The sequence below is a fragment of the Nannospalax galili genome, unplaced genomic scaffold (genome assembly GCF_000622305.1).
Source record: "Nannospalax galili isolate Female #2095 unplaced genomic scaffold, S.galili_v1.0 scaffold220, whole genome shotgun sequence".
In the NCBI taxonomy this organism is placed as follows: Eukaryota; Metazoa; Chordata; class Mammalia; order Rodentia; family Spalacidae; genus Nannospalax; species Nannospalax galili.
In genome coordinates this window covers 1,325,106-1,336,049 of record NW_008347891.1, presented here as the reverse complement: position 1 = coordinate 1,336,049, position 10,944 = coordinate 1,325,106, and the positions used below count along the sequence as shown (strand labels likewise).

General features: G+C 45.9%; 1 protein-coding gene across 3 annotated transcripts in view; it reads left to right on the top strand.

The window, feature by feature from the left end:
- Positions 1-10,944, top strand: part of Slc16a14 (solute carrier family 16 member 14) — a 30,705-nt gene that overhangs the window by 1,992 nt on the left and 17,769 nt on the right. For 2 of the 3 annotated variants that reach the window (XM_008844469.3, XM_008844468.3), the window contains exon 1: positions 3,989-4,953. The gene's annotated coding sequence lies outside the window, so the exon portion shown is untranslated. Of the gene's footprint in view, positions 1-3,988; positions 4,954-10,944 lie in introns of those variants that run through there. The other variant, XM_017800961.2, reaches the window with a different exon arrangement.

The window sequence follows — 10,944 nt, the reverse complement described above, 5'->3', positions numbered from 1 at the left end:
CTTGTCTAAAAAAAAACAAAAAAAAAAAACCAAAAAAAAACCAAAAACTTACAAATGTTGCTAAACAAAATTTTTATAAACTTAAAACATATTGGTGCTTCCTTTCGAAGATAACTGATGTTCTAAATTTGCTGTTTTTCTTTTTCTTTTTAATTACATTTTTATTTAGTTATTTTGTGTGTATATGCACACACACACACACACACACATGCCATGTCTCACATACCATGGTGTGTGTGTGTGTGTGTGTGTGTGTGTGTGTGTGTAGGTCAAAGGACAACTTTTGGGGGTCAATTCTCTCTTTCCATCATGTGGATCCTGGGAATCAAACTCAGGTTGTCAGGCTTGGAGGCAAGTGGTTTTATCTGCGGAGTTGGCTCTAATTTTTTACATTTTTAAATTTTATTTATTAATTTTTGCCTAAATGCCCTGTTTAGAGCTTCTTACAGAACACCCAGTGGAAGTGGTTAGAGTGACCTTTAGGGAGGCCTTCTGCCTCTCAGCACTAAACCATGAACATGGCCCTGGATAAACAGGCAAATTTCATACCATCTGCATGTCTGGACTGGCTATAAATATCAGGTCATGGAAGAAATACTGCAGGACATTTCTCCAAAACCTTCAATGTTCTGTGTTAACAATTTCCTCAAAAGCTGAGTCTATTCCACTCAGCCTAATCTGTGCCCATTAAGGCATTGATCATCCAAGTTCCACAGCAACTCCAGTCATGAAGTTGCCTGAATTGCCTGAATGCATGATTGGAAGTGAGGGGGAAACATTTAGAGGCAGCTCCGAAATCATGTTAGTTCAAGGTTGAGGTTAGGATTCAGTTAAGGGAAATTTTTTGCCATGGAACAATAGCTCAAATCACTAAAAATTCCACGATGTCAGACTCCTTGCTTCTGGCTCATAGAAAGAGTTTAATACTTGCCTTTGGGGATGGAGAGACAGCTCCAAAGTTAACAGCACTTGCTCCTATTGCAGAGGAACAGGATTCAGTTCCTGGTACCCACATAGTGGCTCACAAAGCCCAGTTCCAGGGGCTGGGACTCCCTTTTAGACACCAGGCTTGTACGCAGTGCATGTACATACATGCAGGCACTCAGACACATAAAAGAAAAATAAATAAATGCTTGTCATTTTCATTGATAGTGAATTTTTTTTTACCCCAAATATTCTAACTCATGAATCCCAGCTCAGCCCCTTGGTTGGGGATGCGAGGATATGCTGCTTGCAACCAGCCTGTGCCAATGAGAGGCCACTGGGCAGGTAGGAACAGAGCTACCAGTGAAGATGAATGACTGGAAGAAACAGTATCAGTGTAGATGCGGGGTATCCATCCACAGTCCACAGCACAGATTTATCCATGAAAGGCCCTGGGGACATGGATAGGATAAGGGTTTGGGTGTTACTTGAGGTGATGGTTCCCCAGATCCATGCTAAGTCATCCTGGGATAAACCTGCAAGATTACAGGATTGGAAGCAGGAGGTCTTGATTTTTATAGATCTCTTGTATTAGCTACTTTTCTTTGCACTGTGACAAAATACTGGACAGAAGCCATGTAAGGGAAGAAGGATTTAGTTGGCTAAGGGTTTGAGGGGTACAGTCTATTTTGACAAGGAAGGCATGGCAGAGGAGAGACTCCATCCACAGCAGAGGGAGCAAGAGACGAGGCTCTTCACATCTTTGTGGATCAGGAAGTAGAGAGCTCACCCCAGCACCAGAAACAGAAACAGTCTCCAAAGCCTGCTCCGTCAGTCACCTCTGCCAGCTAGACCACATGTCTTAACACCTCCCAAAACAGCACAGTCAACTGGGGACCACGTGTTCAAATACATGAACCTGTAGGGGACATTTCACATTCAATTCAAAGTCATAACACCCCTTTTAAAAGCAAATGGGTTAGGGCCTGGCAAGATGGCTATGATGGCTAATCCTGGGTGTCAACTTGACTGGATCTGGGATTAACTGAAATGAGAGAGATCTTCTTGACTGGATCATCTGAAGCTGGAAGACACACCCTTCTGATGGCAGCTCATATAGAAAGCCATGGCAGAGGAGAGCATTTGCTTTTTGCCACATGCCTTCTCTCTCGCTGGTGAGTTCGTCTTGCTGCTGTAGACTGAACACTAGCCTATCTTTTGGAATTCGTCAGACCTTCAGCACCAGATTGGGACTTCTGAGACATCCAGCCTCATGGACTGAGCGACTACTGCATTCTCAGTCTCTCCAGTGTGGTGCAGCCATTGTTGGACTACTCGGACTCTATCCTGTGAGCTAATCTGATAAATCCCCCCCCTCTATATATATATATAATATGATATATAGCATATATATTATATATCATATATGATCTATATATATTCATTCTACCTGTTCTGTTTCTTTAGAGAACCTGACTGATACAATGGCTGATCAGTTAAGAGCACTGGCTACTCTTACAAAGGACCTGGGTTTGGTTCCCAGTACTCACGTGGCAGCTAACAACCATCCATAACTCCAGTTCCAGGGAATCTAAAGCCCTCTTCTGGCTTCTGTGGGCATTTCACTCATGTGTGCACTTAAACACACACAGGCACAAACATTCATACACATAAAATTAAAATAAATTTAAATTTTCTTTAAAAAAAAAAAACAGATCATCTGCATTTAAGATACTTAATTAGAACCTCACCTTTGGGTTTTGTTTTGGGAGTTGTTGTTTGCTTTTGAGACAGGATCTCATTATGTAGCCCTGGCTGGCTTGGAACTCCCTATACAACCCAGGTGGTCCTGGAATGCACAGAGATTCACTTGCCTCTGCCTCCTGAATACTGAGATTAAAGGCGTGCACCATCATGCCCAGCTCTGAGACAAGGTCTCATGTACCTCAAGTGATGGAATTACATGTGTGTACCTGTCTTGAAACCCCAATCTTGTCTTGCTGTCAAAATCCTGGTTGGAATGAGTGACATTCAACAGCCCAAGAGACTATGCACTATCCATTTCTCTTATCACTGTTATTTAGACCACCTCTGTCTAGTACTCCACAATCATCCTCATTAGGCCCCAGTTTTTCACAATCATCTCATTATTCTGTAACCTAGAGTTGATGCAGTAGGGCTGGGATGTAGCCCAATTGGTAGAGTGATTGTCTAGCATGCACAAAACCCTGGGTTTGACCCCCAGCACTGCATATACTGGGCATGATGGTGTATGTCTATAATCCCAGCAATGTGGAGACAGAAGCAGGAGGATCTGAAGTTCAAAGCCATCCTCTGTTATATGGTGAGTTCTAAGACAGCCTGGGATGCATAAGACCCTGTCTCAAAAAAAGAAAATGCTTTTAAAGAATTGAGGTAGGAAACAATATAAAACACAATTGAACTTCTTTTGGAAGGAAAGAAGGAAAAAGAGGAGAGGGAGGGGGAAGGAGGAAAGAAGGGAAAGATGGAGGGAAGGGAGGAAATTCATGGCAGGCAACATGATGGTCCCCTAAGGAGATGTATATAGTAGTCCCTGGAAACTGTGACTGTGTTACCTTAAATGGCAGAAGGAGAATCAAGGTAGCAGATGGAAGTACAGTTGCTAGTCAGCTGGTCTTAAAATAGAAAGATGTGTGAATTATCCAGGCAGGACCAACATAATGCCAGGGTCCTTCAAAGCATGAGAAAGGGGCTGGAGAGATTGCTCAGTTAAGGGCATTTGTCTCCCAAGCCTGATGACCTGAGTTCAATCCCAGAATCCACATGGTAAAAGAAAAGACTCCCTTAGGCTGTCCTCTGACCTTTACACACATGCTGTGTCACAGCTAGCTTGCAAGTGCAAATACACACACACGCACACAATATGAAACTAAAAGGCAGAAAAGGGACGCAAAATAGAGGAGACAGCAGGTGACATAAGTACCCAAGACAGACAGAATGATGCAATGTTAGATAGTTTTGAAGAAGAGGCAGTGGCTGCCAGCCAAGTGTGGGCAGGCTGCAGAAGTTGGTGGTTCTCACAGCTAGAGCGGCCAGGAAGAACACAGCCTTCAGAGCGACAGCTTTGAGCTATGCCGCAAGACCCATTTCAGATTCTGACTGCCTGAACTGTAAAATAATGACTTTGTGTTGCTTTCAGCCTCCGCGGTAATTTATAACAACAGCCATAGGAAAGTACAGAACTGGTCAGGTTAGGTAAAAGAGCGCCTGCTTCATTTATTTAAAAATACTGAAAACTTTCCAAGGGCAAAACATTGTGTCAAGTGCCCATGAATGTGGGTAACAGGTACTGCAGAAAGACAGGAGGGTGGTACCCAGGCTAGGACAAAGATGAGGAATTTCAGTCCACTGTGGTGGTATTGGGATTCCTGTTCTCTTCACTCTACAAACTGCTACTTTTTGTGGCCGAGACTCAGGTAAGGGTCTGATTCATCACTTCCCTCCAATTCCAGAAAAACAATGGAAGGTAAGCCTAGTCTCCCCCTCATCCTGGAGGTTTCTGTTAATTTCCTGAGGTTACAAATGTACACAGCATCAGCGAATCTCAGCCAAGGCGATAAACTTCAATCGGCCACAAGAGTGTGCCTGTGAGATGCCCGCATTTTTTTCCCCCTTCCTGCCAAACCAGAATTAGCCGGTATAGGAATGAGCCAGCGTGGAGATCTGAAATTGCACCGATTGGAAGGAAGCTCGGGGTAGGCTCGGATAGCTCCAAAACGCACCCTTTTAAAAGCCGCCCGGACCGAGGCATCCAGATCGAAGCTCGGCGGAACGTTCACCTGGCCCGGCCGCGCGGAGGGCGAGCGGGGAGTCCCGCACCGAGCGCACCAAACAGGGCGCAGAGCCCGGGCACCGCTTCTCCAGGATGCTGGGAGACACTGCCATCCACCCCCACGCCCCGCGGCCCTGGGAGCTCCGAGCCCAGCTGCGAGTGCGCGGGTCGAGGCCGGGAGCCGAGTGAGGCCGCAGCCCCGTCGGCTGCGCGCGGTGAGTGTCCCGGGGCTGCGCCGCGCTGCGGCGGGGGATGCGCCGCGCTGGGGTACCTCGGAGCCGGCGGGTACCGGCGGGTACGGGCGGGTATGGGCGGGTCCGGGTGGATCCGAGTGGCCGAGGCTCCCCAGGGACGGCGACAGACCCGGGAAGATGGAGGAAGAGGGCCCGGGTCGGGTGGTCGTGCCAAGGCCTCCCACCGGGGTTCCCGAGCTTGCGGACGATGATGCCCAGGTCCAGGGCGGCGCGCGCGTCCCGGGTACCCGCTGGGCTGCAGAGCGCTCGTTGCCTGGCGGGGATGGAGGCTCGGAGGGTGCAGCGCCCGGCGGCATCCCGGGCGGCTTGACCAGGGCTGCGGATGCTGAGGCCCCGGGAGCCGCTCGGATTCAGTATCCTGACGCGAAAGGATGCACAGATAGGAAGCGGACACGGCCATTTCTAGGCTCAGGCTGCCACCGCTTGAAGAGGGTTTAGGAGCTCAACTCTGCCTACCAATTAAGCCGTTTCTTCCGGCGGAAAAGTTGGTTCCGGCTTAAGGTCATTAACAAGGATGCCTGGGGTGCTGGTTGGGGATTAGAGAGTCCCCTTCTCCTTGACTATGGAGAAAGGGAAAGAAGAGGAGGGGTGCGAGGGGTGAGACTGACTACGGTTTGCTCAAATTTGGGCTGCACGGAGTCCCCATCAACATTTAGCTCACTTTCAAGACTGGGGATGTAGCTCAGTGGGTAGAGCGTGCGTATGGCCCTGGGTTCAATTCTCAGCACAACAGAACCCGAGCACGGTGGCACACACCTGTAATACCACACCTCGGGTGTTCGGGGTGTTGGACACAGAGGGATGAGAAGTTCAAGGTCATCCTTCAGGTCCGTCCGAGGCCAGCTTGGGCTACATGAAACCCTGTCAGACACACAAAACCGAATGTCCCAGTGAAATGGGGACATTCATAGGATATTAATATCAGTTGGACAAGATCGTAGTAGCGACGCCGCCCAGCACCGTCCGGGCCCACTGAGGGCTTTACTCTTTAGTTCTCCCTAATCTGGTGTGAGGCCAGCTGTGGTTCCTGGTTCTGCTGTCTATACTAGCTGACCTCCCCTGCCGCCTCCTGGTCCCCGGCGCGCCCTCTAGTGGCCCTCTGAGTGCCAGCCGCTCGGTCCCCCTTTGGGGAAAGATGGAAACTTTAGTTTTAACTAGTCACATCCCCCTTTGGTTCTCATTATAATGAGCCCACCGAATGTGGTGTAGTGCCAATAGCCTGGTTAAAAATGACCCACTTGCTTGTAATAATTCCTCCCATGACAGACCTGTAAAAAATGATAATTTTATTTTAATCTAATACACTCCAAAAAGAGATGGTATTTTCTTTCTGCCCATTACTCTGCTCTATAGCCCACATTCCTACGTTTATCACCTCAATACCACCACGTCCACTTGTGACCTCTTTTTAGTTTACTTTAAAAAAACTTTTTGAAAGATTTTAATATTTTATTATTTTTATGTACCTGTGCCTGCTTGTCTGTATGTGCACCACATTTGTGCAAGTGTCCTTGAAGACCAAAAGAGGGCATCAGGACCCCCAAAATTGGAGTTACAGGCATTTGTGAGTTGCCACATGGGTGTTGGGAACTAAACCCAGATCCTCTGCAAGATCAGCAAGTGCTCTTAACTGCTGAGCCATCTCCATACCCCCTGGGTTTTTGTTTTTTGTTTAAATGGGTCTCATGAGGCCTAGGCCGTCATTAAACTTTATATATTTTTTTTATATATATATATATCGGAGGCTGACTTTGAACTCCAGCACCTCCCAGGGTTTTTTTATTTGTTCCTGTTTTTTAAGACAGTCTTGCTTTGTAGCTCCACTAGGCTGATACTATATAGCCCAGGCTGGTCTCAAATTCTCAGGAATCCTCCCGCCTTAGCCTCCAGTTCTCTGGGATTACAGGCATGCTCCACTGCCTCTTTACACAGTCCCTTTCAGGGAGATCAGAAGGGGCCCCTGAGAGTCTCGGTGAGCTGCTTTTTGCCCCATTCTCATACCGAGCCCTCTGCTTATGTCCTCTTCTACATTTACAAATGAACCTCTTGGATATAATTGTCTGTTAAGTGCTATTCAGTGTCATTTATTTATGCACAAATAAACTGGAAATGCCCAGAACAACTCGATGACAACTGCTTCTCTTAACCCATAAGATAATTCAGTAAGAATATTTCCGACTTGAAAAACTGTCTCAATAACAAAAAATAAAAACAATTAATTTAAAAAGATTATAAAATTCTTAACATTGCCTTAGAAATAGTACTTACTATTTCAAGCACTTTTCTGTGGGTCAAGAAACTATCATTTTATTTTTTGTGTGTACATGCTTGGTATGTGCACTTGTGTAGAGGTGTGTGTGGAGATCAGTGTTGGATGTTCTCCTTGATCACTTTTCATCTTTTTTTAGTGTATTTTTAAGGCTGGGCATGGTAGTGTGTACCTTAAATCCCAGTACTCAGGAGGCAGAGGCAGGTGGATCTCTGTGAGTTCAAGGCCAGCCTGTTCTACATAGTGAGTTCCAGGACAACCAGAGATACATAGTGAGATCCTCCCTCAAAACAACAGAAACGAAAAACCACAAACTGTATTTTTAATTGTTATTGTGTATGCATACATGTGATGTGTGTGTGAGAGAGCACACATGCCACAGTTGGCATGTAGAGGTCAGAGGACAACTTTCTGGAGTCAGTTCTGTCCTTCAACCGTGAGTACCAGGGATCAAACTCAAGTCAGGCTTGTTCACAAGTGCCTCTACCCACTAAGCCCTATCCACCTTATTTTTTTGAGACAGGGTCTGTCACTGCACCTGCATCTTGCCAATCCTGCTAGACTAACTGGCCAGCAAGCCCCAGAGAGCTTTCTGTTTCCACCTCCTCAATGCTGGGGTTACAGGTATGCTGTCACACCTGGCTTTAAGTTGGGTGCTGGGGATCTGTACTCAGGTATGCATGCTGGTGGGGCAAGCACTTCACCCACTGTGTCTTCCCCCCAGTCCCTGTAACTGAACCAGGAAACTGAGGTTCCCTCTTAGGGCTCTTAGATTCATTAGTTAAAGAATTTAAGAATGGAAGCTTGAGGACAATTTTATTAGCATTTAAAAGAAAAATTCCCAGGACAGGCAAGCTGGAGAATTTAGCAGCTGTCCAGAAAAGGAGGACGGAGAAGGAAAAAAGCCAGTCCTTTTGAGTTGGCGTGGAGATCAGACACATGGTGGACGTGCAGGCACATGGCAGGGAAGGGGGCTTTATGGAAAAAGTAAGGAAGCCCAACTGTTAGGGAAAGCAGGCCTAGAAAAGAGACAGGAAGAAGACAAGGAGAGGTTACGCTTTTCTGAGTAATTCGGAAAAGCAGGCTGACTTACAAAGCTTCAAGGCTGCAGCCTGATCAACTACTGCACTAGAGGTGGGAATTCTGGAAAGGAAAGCATGCTCTCATTAAAGAACCAAAGATTCCACCCTTCTCTTTAGCATGGCTTGAGGTGAACCCGCCTTCCTTGGAGTGGGCTTTTGGCCACATGATTGACCTGGCCCAACTGGAAAATTAGATTTCCACCCAGGCCAGATCTCTGACAAGTTTTTTTCCTTAATGGACCTTTAATACTATCCTAACATACCTTTATTTTATTTTTATTATCATTATTATTTCAAAGACTTTTTTAGTTGTAAATGAACTTTAGGAAAATGCCAGGTTCTGGGGTTTAAAAATATATTTTTTTAATTTTATATGTATGAACATTGCTTGCATGTAGTAGGTGCACCTGTGTTATACAGTGCCTGTGGAAGTCAGAAGAGGGTGTCCAACCCCTTGGAACTGGAGTTACAGATGGTTGTTAGCTGCCACGTGGGTGCTGGTAACTGAACCCAAGTCCTCTGCAAGAGCAGCCAGTGCTCTTAACCCCTGAGCCATCTCTCCCACCCCTAAGTTTTTTTTTTAAATCTTCTTTTTAAAAATATTTTATTTTTATTATTTTATTTTACTTATTTGTTGCTGTTATTTTGAGACAGAGCCTCACTGTATAGCTCTGGTTGGCCTGGAATTTGCTATGTAGACCAGGCTCACAGAGATCCTCCTGTCTCTCCCTCCCAGATGCTAGGATTAAAGGTATGTGCCACCATGCCTGGCTATGTTCTTAAACACCACTGGACATTGTTTACCTAGTATAAGGCAACGTTCTTGCCCACATGAGCCTTTCACACCTGTGTCAAGCTGCCCAGTTCTCTCTCCCACACCTTAGGATTCTGTATACAGCCAGCAGGAAGAGAGAAAATACACCACCAACCACAGCCACCCCTTCTCAGACCCTCATAGATCCTCCTCTGCACCTTCTACTCAATGTGGCTCTTCCCCAGACCCTGAGTTTGGAAAGTGTATTAGCCACTTTTCTTGTTGTGACCAAATACCTGATAAGAAGCAATTTAAGAGAGGGTTTATTTGGGCTCACAGTTCAAGAGGATACAGTCCATCCTGGTGGGCAAGGCAGGGGCAACAGAAGCTTCAGGCAGCTGACCACAGACCACATTGTATTGGCAGCCAGGAAGGAGAGCAGACAGAAAGTGGAGTTGAGCTGTAAAGTCTCAAGAGCAGACCAGCAAGAACAGATGGCTCAGTCAGTGGGAAAAGGTGTTTGTTGCCAAGACTGACAACCTGAGCTGGATATCTGGAACTCATATGACAGGAGGAGAGAACTGACTCCCACATTGTCCTCTGACCTCCAGATGTCACACACATGCACACACACACACACACACACACACACACACATACACACACACACAAATTAGTTAATTAATTAAACAAATGTAACTTTTTTTTTTTTGGTCCCAGCTGTCCTGGAACTCACAACATAGACCAGGCTGGCTTTAAACTCACAGAGATCTGCCTGCCTCTGCCTCCTGAGTGCTGGGATTAAAGAGTTGGGCCACCATACCTGGAAACAAATGTAACTTTTTAAATTAAAAGAAAACCTCAAGACTCAAGACCCACCCCCAGTGACTCACTTCCTCCAACAAGGCTCCATCTCTCAAAGGTTCCACAATCTTTCAAAACAGAGCCACCAGTGGAACAAGTGTTCCAACACACAAGCCTATGGGGACATTTCATATTCAAACCACAGCAGAGAGGAAGCATCGCCCTGCCTCTCCATCCCAGGCTGACTCTAGGGGTGACTGGGTGAGGGGCACACACATACATACCTGTGAGCATGCCCAGTACACAGAAGCCTGCAACCCAAGGTAGACTGGAAGACTTCACAAGACAAATGGCTCTTGAATTATCTAGTCAAACTATAAAAGAGAAACTCTTTCCAGATCTTGAGAGCAAGAGACTGATCCAGATATTTCAAAGATAGAAAGGAACCTTTATTTTCCTATTTTCTTGATGTTTATTTTGCAACTTTTTATCAACAGATTCTTTGGAAGACCATCACCCAAATAAAAATCCCCATAAACAGTTTTCTTGCTTTGTACATTTTTTTCTTATACATTCAACTGTCTCTGTCTGCTTCTCTGTGTTGTCCATCCTGTGCCCTGTGGGCAAAATCTGGCTGCATGCAGCCAAGAATAACTTAATATGAATGCAGTCCAACCCAAAGCCCTAACTTACTTAAACATGAGACTGTTTTATGTGTGCTTTTTTTTTTTCTTTGTAACTCAATTGCATAATTCTTGAATGTGGACTTTGTGGATGATAACACTGTTTCACCATATTAAAAAGTCAGACTCAGGGCTGGAGAGATGGATCAGCAGTTAAGAGCAGTGACTGTTCTTGCAGAGGACCTGGGTTCGATTCCCAGCATCCACATAGCAGCTAACAACCATCTGTAACTCCAGTTCCAGGGGATCCAATGCCCTCTTCTGGCCTCTCTGGGCATTGCATAACACCTACATGCAGACAATACACTCATACACATAAAGTAAAAGTAATATTTTTTTTTAAAAAGTTTGAGAGTCAGG